Source organism: Canis lupus, chromosome 10 (assembly GCF_003254725.2).
Source record: "Canis lupus dingo isolate Sandy chromosome 10, ASM325472v2, whole genome shotgun sequence".
Classification (NCBI taxonomy): Eukaryota; Metazoa; Chordata; class Mammalia; order Carnivora; family Canidae; genus Canis; species Canis lupus.
In genome coordinates this window covers 9,595,944-9,620,592 of record NC_064252.1, presented here as the reverse complement: position 1 = coordinate 9,620,592, position 24,649 = coordinate 9,595,944, and the positions used below count along the sequence as shown (strand labels likewise).

Here is a 24,649-nt window from a genome sequence, read left to right as displayed (position 1 = left end):
CACATATTGCCCAGACCATTGACAAGACTCAACTCCAGACTTCAGGACTTTGTACTTTCCTTCAGTCCATTCTCTGTATCATTCAGAGGATAGAATAAGAGTAAGACAATAAATCTGAATAAGTCACTTATGTGTGACTTCACCTTTAAGTTGAGGACCTAAATCCCTAATAAGATTAGATGGCCTGTATGGTCTGGCCCCTGCCTACCTTCCTTCCATTTCCTGAAAATACCGTATCTTTCCACTATCGTGTCTCTGCACATGACTAGAGTATTCTCAGCCAGCTCCCCCTCAATCCCACCCTTCTAATTCCTAATATTAGAAGTATTAGGAGTGTCTGTATTTTTTCTTCCCTTTCACTAATGCCACTGAAAGGAAGATGGCTTCATCAGTTTCTTTTTCTTTCTTTTTGGTATGTGCCTGTTTCTTATATTCAGAAAATTCCAATATGACACAAATTAACATGACAACATGAATGTCTATATTATATCCTTTTCTAAAAATGAGAAAAATATATTTATAACCATATGAAACTAGAATGAGAGATAAGGAAGTAGAGATAGAATTGACCTTTGAGCTACATCGGAATTGGGGGGCTGACCCCCCTGTGGTCAAAAATTAGCACGTAACTTAAGACTTCCCCAAAAGGTAACTACTAATAGCCTAGTATTGGCTAGAAGCCTTACTGATGACATAGTCAGTTAACACATATTTTGTATGACATATGTATTATATAAGGTATCCTTATATAGAGAAAAAATATTAAGAAAATAATAAGGAAGAGGAAAAAATATTCACAGTATAGATTATATGTATATAATCTACATATACGTAGACCTGTGCAGTCCAAACCCATATTGTTTAAGGGTCGCCTGTATTTGGAATTGGTTTAAAAAATGATGATTCTGGGATCCCTGGGTGGCTCAGCGGTGTAGTGCCGCCTTCAGCCCAGGGCGTGATCCTGGAGTCCTGGGATTGAGTCCCACGTCGGGCTCCCTGCATGGAGCCTGCTTCTCCCTCTGCCTATGTCTCTGCCTCTCTCTCTCTCTGTCTCTCATGAATAAATAAAATTAAAAAAAAATGATGATTCTTATTTATCACTTGTTGGTGTATATTTTCTGTTTTTTGCATGTATTTATTTATTTTTGATAAATACTAAGATATTTGAAAAAATGTTCTGGCAAGAAAATGTAGTATATCATAAAGATTCAAAGGGAGATAATTTGTGGCTACTGAGCCAGAAATGTGTATGAGTCATAAATTAAACCTGACAAACCTGTCATAAAATGTAAGTTTTAATAGAAGCATAATCTGTTCTTTCATGAATGTGTCAGAATCAATAATACATCATCAGCTCTTTTTTAGATTGGCTCACATAATGCAAAAATGTGAAAGTAAACACATTTTTTTATAAGTCTGTGATCAAAATTATAAAATGTAAATGTGGCTTAGGGGAAAAATATATAAATTAGCTTAAACCATAGAATATGGAATATGGAAAGTTATTGTTTAAAAACAAATACGCCATAAACCAAGTTAGAAGACAAATGACAAACTGTGAAAGATAGTTAAATATGTATATATGTATATAGACAGAGGGTTAATTTTGTTAGTACACAAACACTGTTGCATATTAATTAAAAAAAAAAAAACATTTACCAGAATAGAAAAAAATTTTTGAAAGGGAATTCAAGTGGCAAATAATTGTTCATTTTAGTTAGGGATCAATTAACCACTACAAAGTAAGTTTTATCCATTAAGAAATGATAAAAAAATAGAAAACCAATAATGATAGATACCTGATATTGGAGAGTATGTTGGGGAAGGGAATTCATTCTCTGTAAGTGGGACTTTGGAAGCCTCATAATATGCACCAAAAGCCCCAAACTCACAATTTCCAATTTGAGGAATTTATCCTAAGGAAATAGTCATAAGCATGATGATTTTGATGGAAGAAAGTTTATTCTAGCTTTAAAATACCAAGACAGCTAGAAATAATATAAATATCCATCAATACATGATATTATGGTTTATTTTACAGCAGAATATTATGCAGTTCAAAAAATGGTAATTTAAAGTGTTCATTCACACAGAAAATACTTATGATGAATCATTAGGTCAAAAATATAGGCTACATCTAGCTCCCTGATCGTGGTTCCTAATATCATTCTCCAACAGAAGAAACCAGGATTCCTTGGAGAAACAGCTGCTTCTAGGACTGGGTCAGGAAATGTACAGAATGGACCTGGAGCATCTTTTAGTGCCAGGAAGTAAGGAAGTATTTAAAAAAGTGAACAGAAAAACTCTACCAAAATACCAAAAAAATGAACCCTGCAACGATGAGTATTCAAAAGGACACAAGAACCAGTTGAAAGAGACAGCTCCCAATAGCCAAAGTTGGGAAGATTTGAGCAAGAAAATAAAGACGAATTGGATTATAATCCAACATATAAAACAAATATTCATGAGTGTATGCTAATATAAATAAATGATAGAATAATTGGAGAAAAAGACACAAGTCTCCAATGCAGAAAAATTCCAAATAATTTACTTCACCCTCAAAGCGGTGGAGTTTAACTCTCAAATCCTCAAGTGAGGTCTACTCTACACATGGTGACTTCCTTCCAAAGAGTACAGGAAGGGGGAGAAAAGAATAGTTTACAACGTGAGAAGTACAAACTTCCAATTGTACCAGAACAAAAGAAAACAGGAAAAAGCTCAGCTTGAAGGACATGCTACAAAATACCTGGGCAGTTTGCTTCAGAAGCGTCAAGGTCATGAAAAACCAGGCAGGACGGAGAAAGTGGCACAGACCAGAGGAGAGGAAACAGGCACTGTTGACCAAATACAGTGGGCTCCTCCAGACTGGAACATTCGTAGAAAAGCTGTGATGTCTGAACGAAGCTTGAATGTTAGTTAATAGTACTGTATCAGTGTTAATTTGTCAGTTCTGATAAATGTTTTTGAAGATGATAGCAATAGGGAAAGCTGCTTGAATTGTATCTGGGGATTCTTTATGCTTTCTTCACGACTCTTCTGTAAACCTAAAATTATTGTAAAATTGAAAGTCAAAAAAATGTAGGCTATGTGATAGTATTCACGCAAAAGCTATTTACTAAGTACTTCATACATGCCGGGTGCTCATCCACATCCTGAGAACTCCGCAGTGAATAAAACAGATAGTATTCCTGACCTTGTAGAGCTTTCATTTTATTATCAATTGATCTTTTTTAAAAGAAGTGCATGTTGATTTGTAAATATATAATCTCTATGATATTCATTTTGCTCTTTGGGTTTATTGAGACAGTAAATGGAAACGTTCGGAGGAAGGTGCTGTTCTTTGAAAGACGAACTAACAGAGACCAGAGTAAGTGGTTTTGGAGACAGAAATGTTTTGCAGAAATTGCCTTGTTCCTCCAAGTCACTGGTTCTCCAGGTGTGCTCTGGGAACCAGTAGCATCAGCAGGGCCTGAGAACTTGTTAGAAGTGCAAATTCTCAGGCTGAACCCCAGTCATACCAGATTAGAAACTTTGGTGATGAGGCTCAGTGCTCTTGGGTTTTTGCACGCCCTCCGGGTGATCGCACTGCTCCAGATCACAGGATCCTTGTCTGTAAAATGCAAGCAGTAGTACTACCAACGTCATACCTCTCACATGTAACGGAGGCGTGTAATGCAAGACAATTAGGCACTTGGCCTGGAACATTGTAAGTGGTTCATTAAAAAGTACCAATTAAAGCCAGATAGCACCTCCCACCTCCCTTCCAATATCTTCATGGCTAACTCCCTTTCCTCCTTTGGGGCTTTGCCTAAATGGCATTTTATCAAGGAGGCCTTGTTTGTTTGCCCTTTTATAATTGCAATATGCCTCTCCCTCTTGCCCCCACTACCTGGAACTCCCAATCGTCTTTTTTCCTCCCCACCTTCCCCACCCTCCCAGGAGCACTCACCTCCATCTCATAAATTATATGGTTTATACATTCATTATTCATGTTTTTAAAATATGTGTCTTTCCATGCTCAATTGTAACTCCTCAAGAGCAGGAGACCTTTGTTCTCTCTGAGGTCATCCTTGGATGACCTCTCACTTCAGTGCCTGGCACATAAGTAGGTGCTTTAATATTTGTTTCAATGGTCAATGTTATTGTTTAATGGAATTGGGTATCCAGGCACTCTTCAAGCCCTTGAGGTGCTCTGCATGTTTGATTTGACTTACAAAAAGCTTCCATGATTAGGCCATGCTTTTGGCAGCGGTGGATGGTCTCCATACTTGGGGAGCTGCTATGGTTGGGGTAGCGCTGGGGTCCCAGTGCCCTCGGCTGCCCCAGACACCCACCCTTCCCCTAGAAGTCATTGAGTGCCTGGATTCCGGGAGGGCTTTCCCTGACAAGAGGACTCTGCAGCTAAGAGTGGGAAACTTACTTCTCTAAACCATTAAGTTAGGACGAGTTTGTGTTCCCAAGTCCTGCTGAACTCTGTGGCCATTTTTATTGGTGAGAGTGGCAGTTAAGAGCTATGAAGCTGTTCCCGGCAGAAAGAGGTGAGTCGAGATGTCACGAGGAAAGAATTAGGAGCAGGGAAGAAATGAGACGGAGGGGATTTAGGTGGACCAGGAAGATGCAGCGGTAGTGGGAAATAAAGCCAGAGAGGTAATAAAGGCAAAGCCCACATGAGGAGGAGGCTTTGAAACCCAGTAAGAGAAACGTGAACTTTGTTCAGGCGAATCAGCGGAGAATTCTGAGAGAGAAGAGTTGTGACAGCTGCACAGAAGATGAGTTTTGACAATGTTTTTTTAATGGATTTGGGAGTCGGGAAGAAGTATTGTTATCTGTTGAGCAAGAGACCAGATTTTGAGTGTGAAGTTTTATTGTAGGAGGTGAGGAAGGCCAGATCCTCGTTATTTAGGTTGTAGAGGACGTGTGTGTGTCATACTTTCTCTTTGGTCTGTCATGTAGTAGCCGATGCAGGGCTACCCGGTGTTAACTCAGTTTTGTTTACTTTTATTCTCGCTTCTCTCTTCCTTTTTTATTTTCTTCTAATCTTTTAGGGTACTGCCTCCTTAATCTGTCATGCTTGGAAAGAACAGAGGCTTCACCAGAAGCCATGGGTCCCTGTGAGCGCCAACACAGTAGCAAAATCATAACCATAGTTTGGTGACAGCCTCCTCTCTTATTTCACTGAGCAGAGTTTACATTTTCTTGATGTTGCAGGATAACTTGTGAGCATTGAAATTTATGCTCAAAACCAAAAAAAGCAAAACCCAAGCACCACTCTAAGTATTAATGTTCTAAAATAAGGGGATCCCTGGGTGGCTCAGTGGTTTGGTGCCTTCCTTCTACCCAGGGTGTGATCCTGGAGTCCTGGGATTGAGTCCCTACATGGAGCCTGCTTCTCCCTCTGACTGTATCTCTGCCTCTTTCTCTCTCTGTGTGTCTCTCATGAATAAATGAATAAAATATTTTAAAAAGTTCTAAAATGAGAATAATTATTACCCAATTCAGAGAATTACTGCGAGGATCAAGTGATATGATCCTTATGGTGCTTCCAGAGGGTTGGGCGCAATGGTAGGTCCCAAATCATGATTCTCTAGCCCCCAAGATCGAGTCAGGAAACTCCGTCTACCGTCTAGTGTTTTCTTTCATACTCTTGGCACAGTTAGAGTTTTCCTCACACACAGAACATGTCTGTCTGTTCACACCTGTGGTCTAGTGCCCAACAAAAGGTAGACGCTCAATAAATATTGACAAAAGGAATCAATGAATACATGACTATTTTTGATTTTTTTTTTTTAGATTAAAGAGCATTCTCAAGAAAAAAGTCATTTTCCGTTTGTTGTTGGCTGAATGAATTCTTTTGAGATGTGGTGTAATTTCTGTGCTTTGAAAATGTATTCCAGTAAACATTTCCTCTTCTGATTTGGGTTGCAGCTATGCTCAACCAACTTTGGAATTTAAATTTCTATGTGTGACAGAGTTGAGCTATACAGAATATTTATAAAAGTCCTCATGTAACTCTGATTGTAAACTTGAATAAGTTTGCAAGTATGCACAATAAAAATGAACTAAAAATGGCATATGTTTGCTCATCAGAATCATGTCCCTTTCAGTATTCTAGGGTCTGGATCATGTATGCAATTTATGAAATCATTCATCCAGCAGCAAATAGAGAATGTTTTTAATGAGCTGTCAAATCAGATTGAATTGTGGTCATGAAAGATGTTGAGTATATTAAGTCAGAGAATTTGAACTCTACTGAGAGGAAACATTATGCTTTGTATTCAGATGAAAAAGTCAGTGTTTATCTGCCATTCATATGTTGTTTTTAAGTCCAATTTCGCCATAACTAAGGGCAAGAGGATATGATCAATCATGGAAAAAAAAGATGAACAAATTTTGGCATTGTTGTTCCTACTTTTGTTCTAAAAGGAGACCGGTGCTTGCTTACCCTTTCACTGGGTACCAGTAATAGGCCATTGAGCAATAATACTGTTTGTGATTTTCATTCATAAGCTGGAGCTTTGAAACTCTCAATATTTATATTGGAGAAACTCTCTTTTTGTGATCACCCGATCTCCGATGGCCTCCATGTCCAAGATCTAAAGAATACTTTTCAGTTCTCATTTTGTTTAATCTCTAAACAGCATTCCATCTGAAGGCCACTGCCTCCTTAAAATGTCTCTTCCTTTGACTTTGGCACATGGTTTTTCTTCCTACTTTCTATGTGCTCTTTCTCTGGCTGCTTTGCTGAACCATTCATCCTGTGGGCTCATCACTACTGCACTTCATCCTTCCCCCTTTTACTCCTCTGACCTCTCTTTTTCTCCCTACCCATCTCTTTCCCTCTCATCTCTTCTCACTTTATACTTTTCCGCCCTAAGTAATCTCACCTATGGCCCTATTGTCAATTACCTGCGACTATGCTACTGACTCAAAAATCAGAATCTTCAGCCCAGACCTTTCGTCTGAACACCAGGCCTCCTATCCACAAAACCTCCCCTTTGCCTCTAGGACATGTCCATTCCCATATAAAACCCTCTTCCACATGTCCACTGTCCCCCAAGGTCTATATAGGTAGGAGACTTAGCTTGTATTCTAACAGTGCTTCTCTTTTCCTTACCCAAGTCTACTCAGCTGACCTATCTTACCCCCTTAATAGTTTCGCTTCATCATGTGTGCACCTGGCCAGACACTCTAGGCCAAGCCAGCAGAATCTTCCAGGTGGACCACACTATAGATCTATAGAGATTGTTATTACAGGCTAGAATAATCTCCAGATTTATTTTCTCACGTCCATTATTGTTCCTCCCTTAGGCTTTAATCACATTGCAGCCGGACTAATTTTTTAAAAACAGAAATTTGATTATGTATTGCCCTCTTTGTTAGGATCAAAATCTTTAACAAGGCCACAAGTTCCTTCATGGTCTTGCTCTTACTTACTCCTACAACCTCACTTCACAAGATGATTCCTGTTGTGGTCTCTGTTACAGCCATTTTGTTATTTTTTTTCAGTAACCAGAAATGTGCCCTGTTGCCTCCTGCCACAGGACCTATGTACCTACTATTTCCTCTGCCTGGAATGTTATCCTCATTCCCCACAATGCCCACTACTTCATGTAGTTAATTACTTCTCATTCTTAAGACCTCAGTTTAAATATCGTTTCCTCAAGAAAGTTAATATCACTTAGATATTGTTAATATCAATTAAATATTATATTATTATAAGATATTATCTATGATTATTAATATCATGATATTAGTAATTTATATTACTATTTCTTCAACCAAGTGAAGCTTACTCATTATCTTTGTCACATTTCATAGCATTTAATTTCTATAATTAGATCTTAATTGTGTGTTTATTTCATTAACATTTGCTACACTGTAAGCCCAATGACAGCAGCTCACGATTTTGCTCACCATTTTTCTTCCTGTGCCTATCGTGGTGCCTTTATAAATTAGTCTTCATAAATGCAGGCCACGTGGCTGAATGAAAGCGAAAGATACTCAAGTATTTGCAAATTGCTCTACCAGCAAATTGCCAAGTGTTCAGCTGGACAATTTTTAGATTCAACATTTTGTAAGCAATTTCTATAGAAGCAGCTTCCTTCATCTTGCAGGATGAGCGTAGTGGCCAACTTACACGTTGCACATGGTCTCTAAGATATAGAAATGAATGACTGTCTACTCATCAACATTCAATAAAATTTGTCAGCGTGTTTTAGAACAGTATTTTTCCAAATTTTGGGGGCATGACTCAGGGTACCTCATGATTTGGTACAGATACACATCCACACACAGAACTGAAATAAAACTTCAGAAATCAATATTTTCTATTGCTACCAGCAATTAATAGAAAATCTATTAATATTTCTTCTTTTCTATTTATGCTAATCTATCTTATTTATTTATCAATATTAGAACTTAATTGATTTCACAGTTGGAAAAGATTTTTAGAGAATATTTTATTTTTAAAGCTGTGGCCTTGGGCAGCCCGGGTGTCTCAGTGGTTTAGCACTGCCGTTGGCCCAGGATGTGGTCCTGGAGACCCGGGATCGAGTCCCACATCGGGCTCCCTGCAGGGAGCCTGCTTCTGCCTCTGCCTCTCTCTCTCTCTCTCTCTCTCTCTCTCTCTCTGTGTTTCTCATGAACAAATAAATAAAATCTTTAAAAAAAAATAAATAAAGCTGTGGCCTCTTAATGGCTATAAATGTTAAAATCGAGTGGTGAATTGATTAATATTAGGTATGCATTTTCCCATTTTCCTTTTTAGACTTTTAAAATTTTGTTTTTAAATAATCTCTATGCCTGATGTGGGGCTTGAATTTACAGTCACTCGAGATTAAGAGTTGCATGCTCTACTGACTGAGCCAGCCAAGCACCCCTAATTCAAGAAAATTATTTTGACTAAGGAAAGAAAAATGTTTTTGAGAGTTGAGGACACTATCTCATTTTAAAATATGAGAGTTAACATACCAAAATTGTTTTCCAGCTTGCACTTTGAAATATTAATTTTGAGAAGTATTAGCTGTTTTGGAATTCCCTTTATTTTTGTATCTAAAAACATGTAATACAATATAGACATTAAATTTGGCTTTGAGTTCAGAAATCAGAAGGGTCAGGAAGGTTTTGATAAAGTTTTTTTTTTTAAGATTTTATTTATTCATTAGAGAGTGAGCGAGCATAGAGAGCATGTGCCCAAGCACAAGCAGGGAGTGGGGGGTGCAAAGGGAGAGGAAGAAGCAGACTCCTCCCTGAGCAGGGAGCCCCAACACCTGCTGATACCAGGACTATGGGATCATGACCTGAGCCCCGAGGCAGATTCTTAACCGACTGAGCCACCAAGATGCCTCTTGATGAAGTTTGAGATGGGAAAGACAAACATGAAAAAAGGATAGTTTCAAGGAAATAGAATTCTTATATCTGTTATTAGTTCATGACCTTAGATTTGTAGAGCTGACTTTGAGGAGTGCTTAAAACACCTGATTGGTGGTATGCCATGGCCAATCAGAGAAGTAAGGATGGTTAGTGTGAATATCCTTCCATGTCCACTTTTTGGAATCAGATACAGTTTGTCACTAAGTTCAATTTTAAAAAGACATTCTTTTAGAAGAATTTTTAAAAGAAAACGATACATTTCCATTCATCTTTTGTTCTTTATCAGTTCGCTGTGACCATTAGCCCTTGGGCTTGCAAAGTCCCATTTTAGCCAAGATTTGCATTCACACCAGGTAGACCGCCAGTTAATTGTATATGGAGCTCTTGTTTGACTTCTCAGTCTAGTTGCTTAGAGTAAAACTGGAGGAAAATGGTTTATGAGTCCTCCCCCAATCAGAAGGATGCTTCTCCCTGTTTTTTTTTTTTTTTTTTTGTTCGTTTTATGTTTAAGTTTCCCTTTATAGGAAAGTCTCAGGAATTTTTCTCTAGGAACCAGATACAACTAGGTTAATATGCATACTTTTTTCCCCTAAAAGCTTCTTAAGGAATCAATAATTTAAAATTATAGTATAGGGTGCCCATAATTATGTCTTAAATCATTTTCGGAGAGAGCCCAAGTCCCCATTATAAATCATTTTCAACTAAATTTAAGCACTTGCTTTTTGATTAAACTCTTTTAATCAGGTTATTTTGGTGAAAAAGGAAATAATGCCTAATTGGAGGAAAAGATCTGTTTCTTTTCTTAATTTCTTCTCCTTTCAGGTCAGTTATGTGCTTCTAGTTTATGCTTCTAGTTGTAACACATCTTTAGTAATTTATAAGAGAGATTTCCTTATACTGGCTAAAAATGGAAGGGAAAGTAGACATAAAATTCTACAATTCCAACTTTCTATGGTCGGAATTTAGGAATTTGCCCTTAATGCAAATTGAAGAAAAGATAGAATCTGTATGAATATCTTGCCTTTCTCTCCCTTTCTTTTCTTCCATTTATGGATGTAATCTCTGCAACCTAGCTCAGACAAAGCCTCCATTTGAAGCCTTCTTCATGTCCCTAAGAAATTTGTCTCTCCATACCTGCTGTTCTCATGTGCTGTACTTACTCATCTGTTTCCACATCCTGTTTTTATAGTAGTTCATCTAGTGGCATATCTGTCTCTCCCCCCAGACTATGGGCTTCATTGGACAGGTACCATCACTTACTTGTCTTGGGTACCCCTTTGTGTGACACTGTCCTGAAGATAGGATCTGCCCAGTAAAGTATGATGATTGAATAAGTTTTCATGTCAAGAGTTCTTTATATACTCATGCCCCAGATCATTCAGCTAAATGAAGTAGAGAAGAACGAAGAGAACAAAGAACAGATAGATATATAGCAGACCCAGTGTTTGAGAAACTGACCCAATACTACCTAAGGACAAATCTTAAAGTCTGCCCTCCCCCACAAGGATCTGTGGCAGCAATTTAACGTATTAAAATATTGCTGATATGTAGAAACATCAATTTTATAAATCAGTTATTTATTTATTTACTTAATTATTATTATTATTATTTTATAAATCAGGTTTTTAATGTAAAATTTTAAACCCAGCCTTGGGAATAAACACATCCTCAGATTTTTAGCTTTAAGCTTTCTTTGCCACAGTGAGAGTGGTTTGTGTATCTTGATATGATCTGACGCTCTGAAGTAAACTCACCTTACAAAGGGGTTTTGTGGGCCATTCTTTTATAAACAATGAGGTCCTGCAACCTTAGAGATGAACTCTGAAAATAACTAAGTGACAAGGGGACAGGAACATGGGTATAGGAGTAACTCCCCTGACTACAGTGAACCGTGAAGGTGGTTCTTTAATTTCAGCTGCAAATGTTGCCTAGAGAGCTTACCAGTGTATGCCTTTATGTCTTATGCTTGGTTATTGATTAGGCTGGTAAATTTAAGGAATCCTACAGAAATAGCCTATCTCAGGAGAAATCTCTTTGCTGAAAAGACGTTGAATAGTTGATGCTGAACAATGGCTAAAATTGTGGTTACTGTGCTCATTTGCAATGCTTTGTCAATGATGTCACGGAGCAGCCACCAAATCAGAGCTCAGTCCTTTCTATGCCAGAAGTCACCCATCTGTCACCTGCTCAGAAGAGTGCGGAAATCATTGCCACGTCTAAAAGCTAAACATGAAGCATCGTGAACGGCGTCAACTGTTTTCATCTCCTTTAAACTTCTCACTCTTTACATATTCTCCTCCGCCAGCATTCAGGAGTAATCAGCAACAATCATGGTGATTAAGGGGAAGCTATGGTGATGGAAAATGAGCATCATCTTTTAAACACTTCCACATTTATAATGTAAGGCCCGAGCGTATCCTTCCCACTACTGCGATGACAGGGGTCTGGGAGGGATGATTAATATGCAGACCACACCAGCCCTCGCACAGTAGATCTCACAGGAAATAGAATCCGTGGGAACAGGATGATTCATCACCATATGTGGGCTGAAAGGGGACAGGTGAAAGTATTCGCTACCCACACCTTCACAGCAAGCTCCAGCCATTATGTTGGTAAAAGCACCCTATCGCTCTTCCTGCCCTCCTCAGGTGGATGGGAGAAAACTGTTAAACCAGTGGTTCCTAAAAGGACAGAGTATTAGTCACTCCTGGAACATGGCTGAAGTGCAAATTTCTAAACCTACTGAAACCTAAGACCTTGGAGATGGGGCCCAGCAATCTGTGGTTTACCAAGCCCTCCAGTTGATTCTGATGAATGCCAAAATTTGAGAAGAACTGTATTAAAGTATAGAAGAAAAAATATACTCTTGATACCAATTTCAGAAGTCATGATACTATACTTTGACTCTTGTTTAGAATTGATGTCCATCGTTTAGAGCACGTATATGAATATATATTTGTAGTGGAAAGTGTCATTATTTAAAACCATAACTACTACCTATAAACTGCCAATCATTTTTATGGAAAGATTGTAATCTCAGGCTCTCTTCTGGTTTAGATTCTTCAAAGGTAGGCCTGCAATTAAATTTATAAGATAGGAGCGGAGAGGATTGAATTGCTCTAAATAATAAAAGGGGATTATATAGAATTTTCTTGGACATTGTGGGAAGCAGAGAAGAGAGGAGCAAGCAAAAGTGAGGCACCTAGATAGAATGGCCCCATGAAATTCTTGTGGGGAAGAGAGTACAAAAGTTTTTTTAGGAAAAGGTTAAGTTGTTGACTGGGCAGTTCTATGCAGTAACATCTCCCCCTGACCCACCATCTTTCTCTAAATGTTCTGCTAAGTACAAGAATTCTAAATAATTCCATAGCAGGAAGAAGGTTCGGATCTGGTCAGCCCGGGTGGCTCAGCGGTTTGGCGCCTGCCTTCAGCCCAGGGAGTGATCCTGGAGACCCGGGATCGAGTCCCACCTCGGGCTCCCTGCATGGAGCGTGCTTCTCCCTCTGCCTGTGTCTCTGTGTGTGTGTGTCTCTCTCTCTCTCATGAATAAATAAATAAAAGTAAAAAAAAAAAAAAAAAAAAGAAGGCTTGGACCCCAGGGACTTCCATTTCTGAGTCTCTGGAGTAGTTGGGGAAAAGAAATGGCACAGGATCTCAAGCAGTGGATGAGAATTCAGCTGAAGTAGAAAATCAATCACATAAGTCTCCAAAACTTGCTGACATATGGAGGAGAATAGAGGATTATTTCTTAGAATGCTCAGAAACAATCGGTTAATTAACTCATTAATCTGATGTTTGAGCCAAACATTTTGGGATTTTAAAAGGTATCATGGTTGAAGATGACATTTGGGCTCCATTTCTAACGTCTCAATGGCAGCCTTCTGAGTGACATCTGGGGCCCTGAAGTCCAGGAGAAACCAGTTACCTTAACCCTTCTGACCCTCTGAGTCACTCTCTGGTCATCTATCCCTCCTCCCCCCATCAGCTCATCAGTTCATGGGACTTTCTTGCCCATCTTGGAGTTCTGTAACTGACGCTGCCTTGCAGAAGTGCCCCCCCTCCTTCCTCTTCAATGCCTAGAGTAGATGCAGTGGCCTCTGTGCAGCAGAGTGCCCCACTGAAAATGTACAGTGTTCTCACTAAAATGAATCAGTACTTTATCGATGCCAATTTCCAGCTATATATCACATTTACTTAAAAGGACATAGCCTTTTACAGGGGAAAGATAGACTTTTTATAGTAGCCTCAGGGTCAGGCTCTCTGTCATGCTAAAACTGTATAAAGAAGAAAACCAAGTCTTTCACAATTCATAGAAGCATAGCATTTGAGGGCTTTTGAGATTATAGAGTCTAACCTCTTTAACAGATCAAAAGCCTGAGGGGTAAATGAGTTGCCTGAGCTAGGGAAGGGAGTGCTCTTCCCCAGCACCACAGCTTCTCTACATCCTTTCTGTCTGCTGTGGAGAAAAGCATCTGATCACCTCTGGCACTGAAGCTCCAAGTAGGAGAATCCATGGTAACATCACAGTAACCCTTGAAAGCCTGGGGATTGGGATTATTAATCATCTCAGGGTATTAGAGAAAGATTGAAGATGATAGATTTCAACACTACTAGTTTTTTCTTTCAGATTACCTGGGTCAAAGTGAACCCTAATAAATACTTAACCTATGAGGGTGTTAGAGAGGACCCAGCTGCCTGCCTTAAATGATTACAAAGGAAACTTTAAGAATATATATCGATTTAGGTTCTCCCACAGTTTCAGTAGGTTTTTAGTTCTGTGTCATTTTTAGGGATCAGTGAAGATCCTTTTTAATGAAAAAAACAAAACACACGAAGCAGAACACCTTGTAAATGGATTATGACCCCCAAATTAAAAAAGATGATTATGATATCTATCAAATGAAAATTCACCGACAGAATGATCTATAAATGTACTTACCGCAATGCTGCTTCCCTTTTAAAACGTCAGGGACCTGCATGCTGCTTTCCTTTTGCATCTGTCATGAACTAAGGCAATTTCACAGAAAAGGGATATAGATAACATTAAACCCCAAATGTTTGTGATGCTATCTTTGTAATAAAGATGTCTCCAATGCCTATATAACACTTCATAGAGGAAATTAATTTATGAATATCAGTTATGTTTTTACATATACTGTGGTTCCTCGTGTCACTCAAAGATCCTCTCATCAGACAGTTGTTTCTTGACCATGTTCCCTCTTTCCTTCCCAACCTAGTGCTTGTTCCTGGAATCCCCAGAACCTCTCCACCCATCTTGGGGCCTTTGGGTATGCTGTGCCTTCTCTACTCTGTCCTTCCCTTCTCCAACTCAACCCTTAATTGGCCTTCAGATGGGGCATTAACCAGGGAAATCCAGGATTAGTTCATTTTAGATGTGGCAACAAGGAAGATGGAAAATTTCTGGGTAAGATTATAGGACAAAATTATCAACAGAGGAATCTTTGAAGTTTCACATTTGTGCCCCTCTTTACCAACCCACACGCTCACGAAGCACCATCTGTAAAAGAAGTCTTCGGTGTCACAGCACACCCTGCTTATTCTGATCTGCCTTTCTTACCAGGGATTGCATCAAATGAAGGATGTCAGGCATGGTTAGTGACTGATACTCTGCAATAATATATCCCCTCTTCCCCAGACTATTTAAAACATACCTCACTGTTCAGGTCAAGTGTCAAGTCAAAGTTGAAATGCCCTTCTGCTGACCTTGGTCATTTTGTGTACAGGGGAGAAGACTTGAGTCAAAAAAAAAAAAAAAAAAAGCAGGAAGAGCTAAAGTAGTAGTGTTATGCCTGGTAGTTATCTACAAACTAATATAAATTTGTGACTGAAGAAAACCTCACATTACTTAGCATTAGCAAAGACTTTGGAGTGGCCAGGAAATAATAGAGAAGCTGAAAGGAAAAATAAAAAGAGAAGCCTGGGAAAAGGAGGAAACTACTTACTTTGAAATTCTTGCCTGAAGCTCTGGTGGCAGTACTACTGGCTTGGAGACCTGGGTAAATTCCCCAAGATCTCTGGGACTTGGTTTTTTCATCAAAAGATAATGATTGAAAACAAAACAAAACAAAACAAAACACACACAAAAGGTAATGATTGCAATAACACCTACCTATGGTCCTTGTGAGGACTAAGTGAAAAATCCATGAAGGCATATAGAACTGTGCTTGACACACAGTAAAGGCTCAGTGAAAGTTATTCAATAATAATATTATACCCCTTTTCAGTGTAGAAAGTCTGTCTTACTGATTCTTCTGTTGGTGGGATTTGCCATAGAGCCTAGTATAGGGCATGGTGTGTAGTTGGTGCTCATTAAATACTTGTATAAGTGGTTGGATGAATTCTGTCTTTGAATGTAAAGGGTGAAGAGATTTGATAATTCTGTTGATCGTTACAGATCTAGATTCTCTAGATAACTTCTCTTACTGAAGAGTGCCAGATTATTTCGGGAAGATCATTAATTGAGGAAGGTCATGGTTGTAAAGGGTGAAGAGATTTGATAATTCTGTTGATTGTTACAGATCTAGATTCTCTAGATAAATTCTCTTACTGAAGAGTGCCAGATTATTTCAGGAAGATCATTAATTGAAGAAGGTCATGGTTTTGCGACTGGTTTTCACTTAATTTTACGTCCTTTTATTGATCAGCCTATTTTTGATTCTGTTTTAAACACCTCGGGGTGGTATAAAATGAAAATCAAAAGGTGGGAAGAGATGGGAAGATAGAAATGAGCAAGGGTTCTCAGATATGGTACCTCGATGATGCCCATAGCAACACCTCATGATAAAACCATATGAGTAGAAGGGATGTTTAGCCTGGAAATCCAAAGAGCACTGGGGGGACCAGCTGTTTTACGGAGTAAGAATTAGTCATGTGCTGTGTGGCTCAGGACCCAGGGATAAAAATAACTGGGGAGAAGATTTAGATTCATTGTAAAGAAGACATTTCAGAAATGACAATGGTGACCTTATAAAATGAGTGAGTCATTGGAACTGTTAACCAGAGACCAAATAACCACGTGTCAAGAATGTTATTGATGGGATTCCTGTGTCACCTGAGAGACTGAGACCAAATAACCTCCGTGGGGGGTTCAAATGCTAAGATTTTAAAGGTGGGGGCCGATGAATCAGCTGGTGTGCTTTCTAGTCCACTTAGGAAGTGTGACTTTGGGCAAGTCGCCCTCTCAGGGTCTCCTCATTCACAAAGTTGGCTCTACCTATCCTGAGTGGATTATTTTAAAAAATCCTATGAATTCATGTACCATCTTGTCTTAGCATGTTGTTAAGGTGCGATTGCTTTTACTGCACATTAATTAAGTGGCCTCTTCACTGAAGACTGGACTCAGCATTGTGCTTTAAGCCAATACATTATTGTTTTCCTTAGAAACTTTTTTTTGGGGCGGCCCGGGTGGCCTAGGGCATGATCCTGGGGTCCCGGGATTAAGTCCCACATCAGCCTCCCTGCATGGAGCCAGTTTCTCCCTCTGCCTGTCACTCTCTCTCTCTCTCTCCTCTTTGTGTCTCTCATGAATAAATAAATAAAATCTTAAAAAAAAAGAAACATTTTTTTTGGGGGTGGGGATTGTATTTATTCAAATGAAAAAGGAGACTCTGATATCATATATGGAAAGTTTTACTAAATAAAAGTAAATTTATATTTCTTTCTACGGAATATTTAAGGCAAGCAATTTTTCTGATAAAAACACACCCTTTTTAGGGTTATTTTAAGACATTATTCCTTCTGTTGAATTTTAGATGGTTGGAATTTACAGGGTGATGTTTATGAGCCTTTATTCATGTTGATAAGGAGAAGATTCTCATCACAACTCTCTATAATTTGCTTTTTAGCTTTGTAGAAACTGAATCAATAGTCTGTGATGGCCAGGATGATTTGCCTGCTTCTCAAGGACTATTCAATTAGCTTGGATTAATTTTGCTAGAAGCAGTTAATTTTTAACAGAAATTAATGACATTTTTATTCTGGAAACATGTTCTTCCATTTTAATACACAGGACGTGGTTGACTGCCTTCACAGGTTGCACTGACATCTTTAGGACAATAGTGCCCACTATGCCAATTGATGTAATTTTGTCCTTTTGGGGATACTTGGCCACAACCAGGAGGGAAAGTGAAGAAATGGAGAACAAACACTGATTGTGCACCTACTGTGTGCCAGAATGTTTATATTATTTTCACAGAATTGACGAGTGTGTAGCACACTGCCTCCATGAAATTGAAGTTCTAGGATGTTGATTAACATTCCAAAGATTCTAAATTCAATAAGCCATGGAGGTGAGATTTGGATCTAGATTTCTCTGATTCTTTCTTTCTTTCTTTCTTTCTTTCTTTCTTTCTTTCTTTCTTTCTTTCTTTCTTTTTTTTTTTAAGATTTTATTCATTTATTCATGAGAGACACAGAGAGAGAAAGAGAGGCAGAGCCACAGGCAGAGGGAGAAGCAGGCTTCTTGCAAGGAGTCCGACATGGGACTCGATCCTGGGACTCCAGGATCACGCCCTGGGCAGATTGCAGGTGCTAAACCGCTGAGCCACCCAGGGATCCCAAGTTTTCTCTGATTCTACTGCCCAGTGCCTCTGTTTCTGCCACAAGTCTGTCCTAACCAGGATGAGCTCCAGAGATGATCAGTTCTTGCCCCAAATATGAATGTGCAACACCCCTCCCCAATACACACACATACCACACACACACACACACACACACACACACTCTGGTTGTTACCCACAGTTATCTTCACCTTTACTGTGGTGCCTTTGAAAAAAATGAGAGCCAAAAATGGTATACACATGCTGATTTTTTTCTAAAAAAGGGAGATTTTTAAGGAGATTTTGCTGTTTCTTATACCTTTGGAAACTGACTATACCAAACAAACTGTATTACAATCTTTGAGGGAAAACAGGAAAATGAAAGAAATATTACTCTCCTCTGTAAGCATCTGACATCCTAAGACAGTGGAAGCAGGTAGCCGTTACATGCACATTTTGTTGTATATAAAGACATCTGAAAATAATATTGCAGAATATATTTTATATATTTTTTATATATATAAAGTCTATTTTAAAGTGTTTTTTTAAGATTTTATTTCACAGAGAGAGAGAGAGAGAGCACAAGCAGGGGGAGGGGCAAAAGGAGAGGGATAAGAGACTCTCCACTGAACAGCGAGCCAGACATGGGGCTCGATCCCAGGACCCCAAGATCATGACCTGAGTTGAAGGCAGACACCCAACCGAGCTCCCCAGTGCCCTGGTATTTTTAAAATTTCTGCATAAAGTATAGTTACATTTTAAGTGAGAGAGTGTGAAGTACATTTGTAAACTTGTAAACTATCAGTTATTTTCCCTTTATATCTGCAAAAGTCTTATTTTTTTCCCCAGACAAAAGCTTTAATGTTTTTAGGTAAAAGAAGACATGACCCTTTTGTCGTTAGAGTTAAAATTGTGCTGATGGGCTATTTCTACATTGTGTGCCCTAGTTGAAATGGCACACAGGACTTAAACTGTGTACATCTCATTCTTGGCTCTGACCTCAAGGCCTAGTTTATACTCAATTACTGTATTTGCCAGGAAATGTATTGGAATTTATCGATTTTCATATTCCTGTCTCTCCTACTGGCCTGAGAACAATTTGAAGCCAGGGGCTTATTCATTTTTTAGATCCCTAGAGCCCAGGATGTATTAAGTCCTTAATAAGTGTTTGTTGATTGTTGACTGCATTATTATTGGATGACTTATTCATCCAACCCATCTCCCAAAGGAAAGTTGGTCTTGACTAAAGGAAGTGCTCTTGGCTTTGGAACCAGCACGGAGTAGTTGAACTTCAGAGTCTCTACCTCTCCTGTGATTTACACATGCCAGTCTGCCGCTGATACATAAATTGTACTTTTTTTTTCTTCTTTTTTTTTTTAAATGGAGCTATAATTGACATATAATACTGTGCAAGTTTAAGGTGAACCACATGTTGATTTGATACATTTATATATTGCAATATGATTATGGCCATAGTGTCAGCTAACACCTTTAGCATGTCCTTTCTTTCAAATAATCATTTTATATTCTCCCTGAGATGGGGTGCCTGGGTGGCTCAGTCAGTTGAGTGGCCAACTCTTGGTTTTGGCTCAGGTCATGATCTCGGGGTCCTGGGATCTAGCCCTGTATTGGGCTCTGAACTCAGCTCTTGAGTTTGCTTGTGGATTCTCTCTCTTCCCTCCCCCAGTTTGGTCTCTCTCTCTCCCTCTCTCTCTAAAATCAACCAATCAATCAATCAATCTTTATTTCCTCCCTGAGATTAAAACTTTGCCTTCCTTTGAAGACACCACTTCTTTAGAAAACTTCTCCAATGAGGGTCGTGCCTTCTTTCATTTCTCCATATCCAGAGAGGCTGATATCAAACCTACAGAATTCTTCATGCACCCGTGGACACTTCTAGACTGATGCTACTAATAGAAATATACTAGCCTTCATATGTAATTTTAAATGTTCTATTAGCCGCATTAAAAAAAGAGTGAAAAGAAATAGGCGAAGTTAATTTTAATTATACATTTTATTTAGTCTAATATATCCAAAAATTATTTTAACATGTAGCTAATATAAACACTTCTTCCCCTTCAGAGAGAGAGAGAGGGCATGAGTTGTTGGGGGAGGGCAGGGGGAGAGGGAGAGAGAGAATCCCAAGCAGGCTCCAGGCCTGGCCCAGAGCCTGATATGAGACTTGATCCCAGGACACCGAGATTACAACTTGAGCTGGAATCAAGAGTTTGATGCTTAATGGACTGAGCCACCCAGGCACCCCCAACATAAACATTTCTAATGATATGTGTTACTTTTCTTATTCACAATAAGTCTTTCAAGTGTGGCATTCATTCAACACTTTTACAACACACACGCCTCAGTTCAGACTAGCCACATTTCAAGTGTTTACTAGCCTCTCGTGTCTAGTGGCTACATTTTGGGCAGTTTAAACTCTTGTTCCCATGAAATTTCTCAATATTTCAGAGCCTCTCTCTTATACCACCCATTTTCCATAAACTTTTCTGGGACCAAGAAGATAATTTCTCACTTTTCAGAGTTACTGAGGCATCAGTTGTTTTACAGTATCCCCATTCCTTTCCGTGTTGTCATCTTTGTAGATTCTAGTATCTGTGATCTTTCTCTCTCTCTCTTTCTCTCTGTGTCTTATGTCATTTCCACTTGACCTGTCATCATCGTCTCCATTCTTTGATCCTTATCATCCCTCAGATCTCTTAACCTCCAAAGCTCCTCTCTCTGACCACAGTTCCTAGCGTTCTGTTACTACCTATACCATACCTTTGCTCCTAGTCATTCTCAACTGTGGGGGAGTAACTTTTACATTTATTTCAGATATGAGCAAGTGGATTACTTAATTAAGCTGCTGTGCCTACCTGACCTCAAAAAAGCTAATCCTTGATTCATTTGTGAAATATTTATTAATATTCATTTGTGAGCTATTGGTTATGCACTTTTCTAGATGTTGAATGTAAAGCTGTGGACAAACAGCAAAGGTCCTTGCCCTCATGGAGCTTCCATTCTCCTGAAAAAATAGATGAGAAAGAAGCCTTTGTCTTCTCTCTGCCACATCTACTGCAAAAATAAAGACCATCCTCAGCAATCAGACTATCAACATTCCCGAAAATGTCAACATCACGCTGAAGGGACAGACCATTACTGTGAAGGGCCCTAGAGGAACCCTGTGAAGAGACTTCAATCACATCAATGTAGAACTCAGTCTCCTTGCAAAGAAAAAGAAGAACCTCCGAGGTGACAAATGGTGGGAAACAGAAGAGAGCTGGCTACTCTTTGCGCTCTCTGTAGTCCTGTATAGACCATGGTCAAGGGCGTTACACTGGGCATCTGTTACACAATGAATGTCTGTGTGTGCCTCATCCACGGTGTTACTCAGGAGATTGGTTCTCTTGTTGAAATCTGAAATTTCTTGGGTGAAAAATACATTTGCAGGGTGTGGATGAGGCCAGATGTTGCTTGTTCAGTATCTCAAGCCAAGAGTTTAAGTTAATTCTTGAATGAAATGTATTGAACTCAGCTACGTTGATTCAGCAAGTCACAACAGTTAAAAACAAGGATATCAGAAAATTTGGGGATGGTGTCTATGTTTCTGAAAAAGGAACAGTTCAGGCTAATGAGTAAGGTCTAAGTTGTCTAGTTACAGTTGATACAGAAATAGCAATATGCTAGATGATTTTTCAGATTTATTTGTGATTATTTATTTATTTATTTATTTATGAGAGAGAGAGAGTGAGAAAGAGAGAGAGAGGCAGAGGGAGAAGCAGGCTCCATGCAGGGAGTCCGATGTGGGACTTGATCCTCGGACCCCAGGATCACAGCCTGAGCCCAAGACAGATGCTCAGCCGCTGAGCCACCCAGGGATCCCTATTTGTGATATTTTAAAGATACAACAAATGATATAGTGATTTGAAGGGAAAAAAGCCATTGTCATATATAGTATATTAGTTCATGATGAATGTCATGGAGTAAGATAAAGCAGAGAAGGGAGTGACCAAGTGTCACGGATGGGTTTTAGATTATAGGTCACCTGGCCAGTGAGGATTAAGAGAACCACGACATTTGGGCGGGGAAGCCTTGGAGAAAGTTAGCGGTAAGGCATGCAGATCTCTGAGAGTAGGGTGTTCCAGGTAGAGGGAACAGCAAGGGCAAAGACCTTAAACCCACTTGTAAACCATTGCTCATAAAAGAAGTCTACAGATGAAAATGATTCAGAGGAAAAAGTGCTCATTGGCTTCTCCAGACTGAGGCCTCCTGGGAGCAGTGTGAAGCTGAGAAATGGAGAAGCCCCTGAGTCCAGCACCTCTCCCTGATGGGAACATTGATACTCAGAGCAGTTATGTGGCTTGTTCAAGATCACAGGGCTATACAATGCCAGGTTTGACTCTGGACCCAGGTCCTCTGACACGAGGCCTGGCACTTTGTATTCATGTGGAATAAAGATGGTGATCATGTGGCTGCCATAGCAGGAGAGCGTGATACTGTAGTGCAGTTGCGATGCTAACCATCCTGAGGAGATTCCACGGGTTAAGGACAAAAGTCCTCAAGGCTGCCCTCACTTCAGATGCCAGCTGCAAACTTGGGGGGCCTCAGGCCACTGGCACTTCTGACTAACTGGCTATAAATTCAGGATATCTTCAACCGCCTCAGGTTTGATAATTCACTAGAACAACTCACAGAAAACAGGAAAGCATGACACCTATAGTTACATTTTTATTATAAAGGAGACAAATCAGAACTGGCCAAATGAAAAGACATATAGGGCACGGTCTGGAAGGATCTTGGACACAGAATTTTCACGTGCTCTCGCTTTGGAATCAGGACACATTGCCTTCCAGACACATCAATGTGATCACCTACCAGGAAGCTCATCAGAGCCTTGGCTCGAGGTCCCAACCCTCTCGTCCCACCGTTGGCCTTTCTACACTGGCTGCCCGCCTCCTGTAGCTGTCCCAGGGCCCCCTGGAGCCGCTTCATTAACATAAACCCTGGTGTGGTCAGAGGACCTACTGTGAATAACAAGGACATTCCTGCCTCTCCATTCCAAATTTAGAAACTCAGTCCCAGGAACCTGGGACAGAGACCAGACACATTCTTTATTATACAACAGACAGCAATTCAAAAATAATTTGACATATGAATCTTCCTACAATACAGCCGACCCAGAGATAAGAAGGAAGCAGCTGAGGCCAGAAACCTCCTGACTCGGAGGGGCATAGCCACAATCAGAGCTGAAGTTCAGCTTTGAGTTAGAGGGGCATAAAGTCCTGGTAAATGAGCACGCGTGAGCTCATCTCTTTCCTCTGGGTCTCTTCTGGAGGACAGGGCATTGGAGATGGATTTAAATTGCTCAGGATAAAGTTGATGTCACCCACTCCTGCTTGAGGGCTCTGACAATTCCCTTTTCATTACCTCATAGGAGAAGGAAGATCTTTGCTAATGAAGTTCTTTCTGGTGTCTCCTGGGCAGAGGGTAAATCTCATAACAAATATTTGTTCAGTTGCTTACTGTGTTTCCTCTATCAACTTCCATGATCCCTGTAGGATTTTTCAAGTTTAAACAAGCATTCGCTTGTGTTTCATATCTAGTTAGAACAAAAAGCTACGTACATAGGCAGCTTGTGTTGCAAAAGAAGAAAAACATTATAAACTTCACTCACTGAAAGCTACGAAAATGTCCTTCCCTTTCTTCTATGCTGCCCATAAAACTCTATTACAAATTATAAAAAGAAGAAGACAAACATTAGATCGAGTGGAGAAATACTCTTTGGTGGAGGGGATACTTGGTAACTTGTCATTTGCTATTTTTACTCTAAAAGTCTGTCGAAGTATGTTTTTTAAATATGTTCAAGCATGTATTCAGGGAACATGCCTTTTGGTGTCTGCCGTGTGCAAGGCAGTGTGTGAGACACTGGTCCCCAGACATGACCAGGACTCTGTTGCCCCTTTCAGGTCTCCTGTGAGATGATTACAGTGCACTGTAGGTTGAATTACTGGGGTTTTTTTTCTCCTGTATTGTGCGAGCACAGAAGAAGAGAACTGAAGGGCCCCCAGGGAGGAGAGATACAAAGGTCAGAGAAAGTTTCTTGGAGGAGGTAGTGCCTGAACTAAGTATGAAAGGATGAATAAGTGCTTTGCCTGGTGGAGTGTGGCCGATGCGAGGTCGTGTGTTAAGCATGAGCCAAGACCTGGAGGTGAGATGGAGCTGCAATGGGGAAACAAAAGCAATTCTGTGAAATAGAAGGTACCTTGTTGAGAAGTGACCTGGAAAGATGAGAAGTGATCACCTTGTATGCCACAGTAAGTAGATCTTGGAGATCTTTTAGAAGATGAGCTCAAGGACAAGAAAGCACCATTCAGAGCAGGGTGCTCTTACGGGAGAAGGCAAACCCAACAGGGGCCATGTTAGTTCACTTTGGGACAAGGAGTGGCGCTGCTGGGGGAATGGTGGTGGGGTTAGGAATGGAAAAAGAAGACATCTGTGAAAGGTAACAAGGTCTGCAAGGGAGCAAACTGCTGTAAGGAGAAAAAAAGCTCAAGGAATATTATATGAATCTGGTAAGATTTAGGTCTGGGCTGTAGTTTAATACTGTGCAGAATAGAAGTTGCTTAGTGACATGTTTGGATCCCTGATACTGTTCAAATAGTTCTAAGATTTCGGAAGGGGGGCAGATTTCACTTTGATGAATAAACATTGCCACACTATAT

The 24,649-nt window shown here is 39.7% G+C and overlaps 1 protein-coding gene and 1 pseudogene across 2 annotated transcripts in view; both read left to right on the top strand.

The window, feature by feature from the left end:
• The window catches only part of GRIP1 (glutamate receptor interacting protein 1), a 661,865-nt gene that overhangs the window by 111,892 nt on the left and 525,324 nt on the right, over positions 1 to 24,649 (top strand). The window lies entirely within an intron of this gene.
• Positions 11,227 to 23,359, top strand: LOC125755978 (60S ribosomal protein L9-like; annotated as a pseudogene).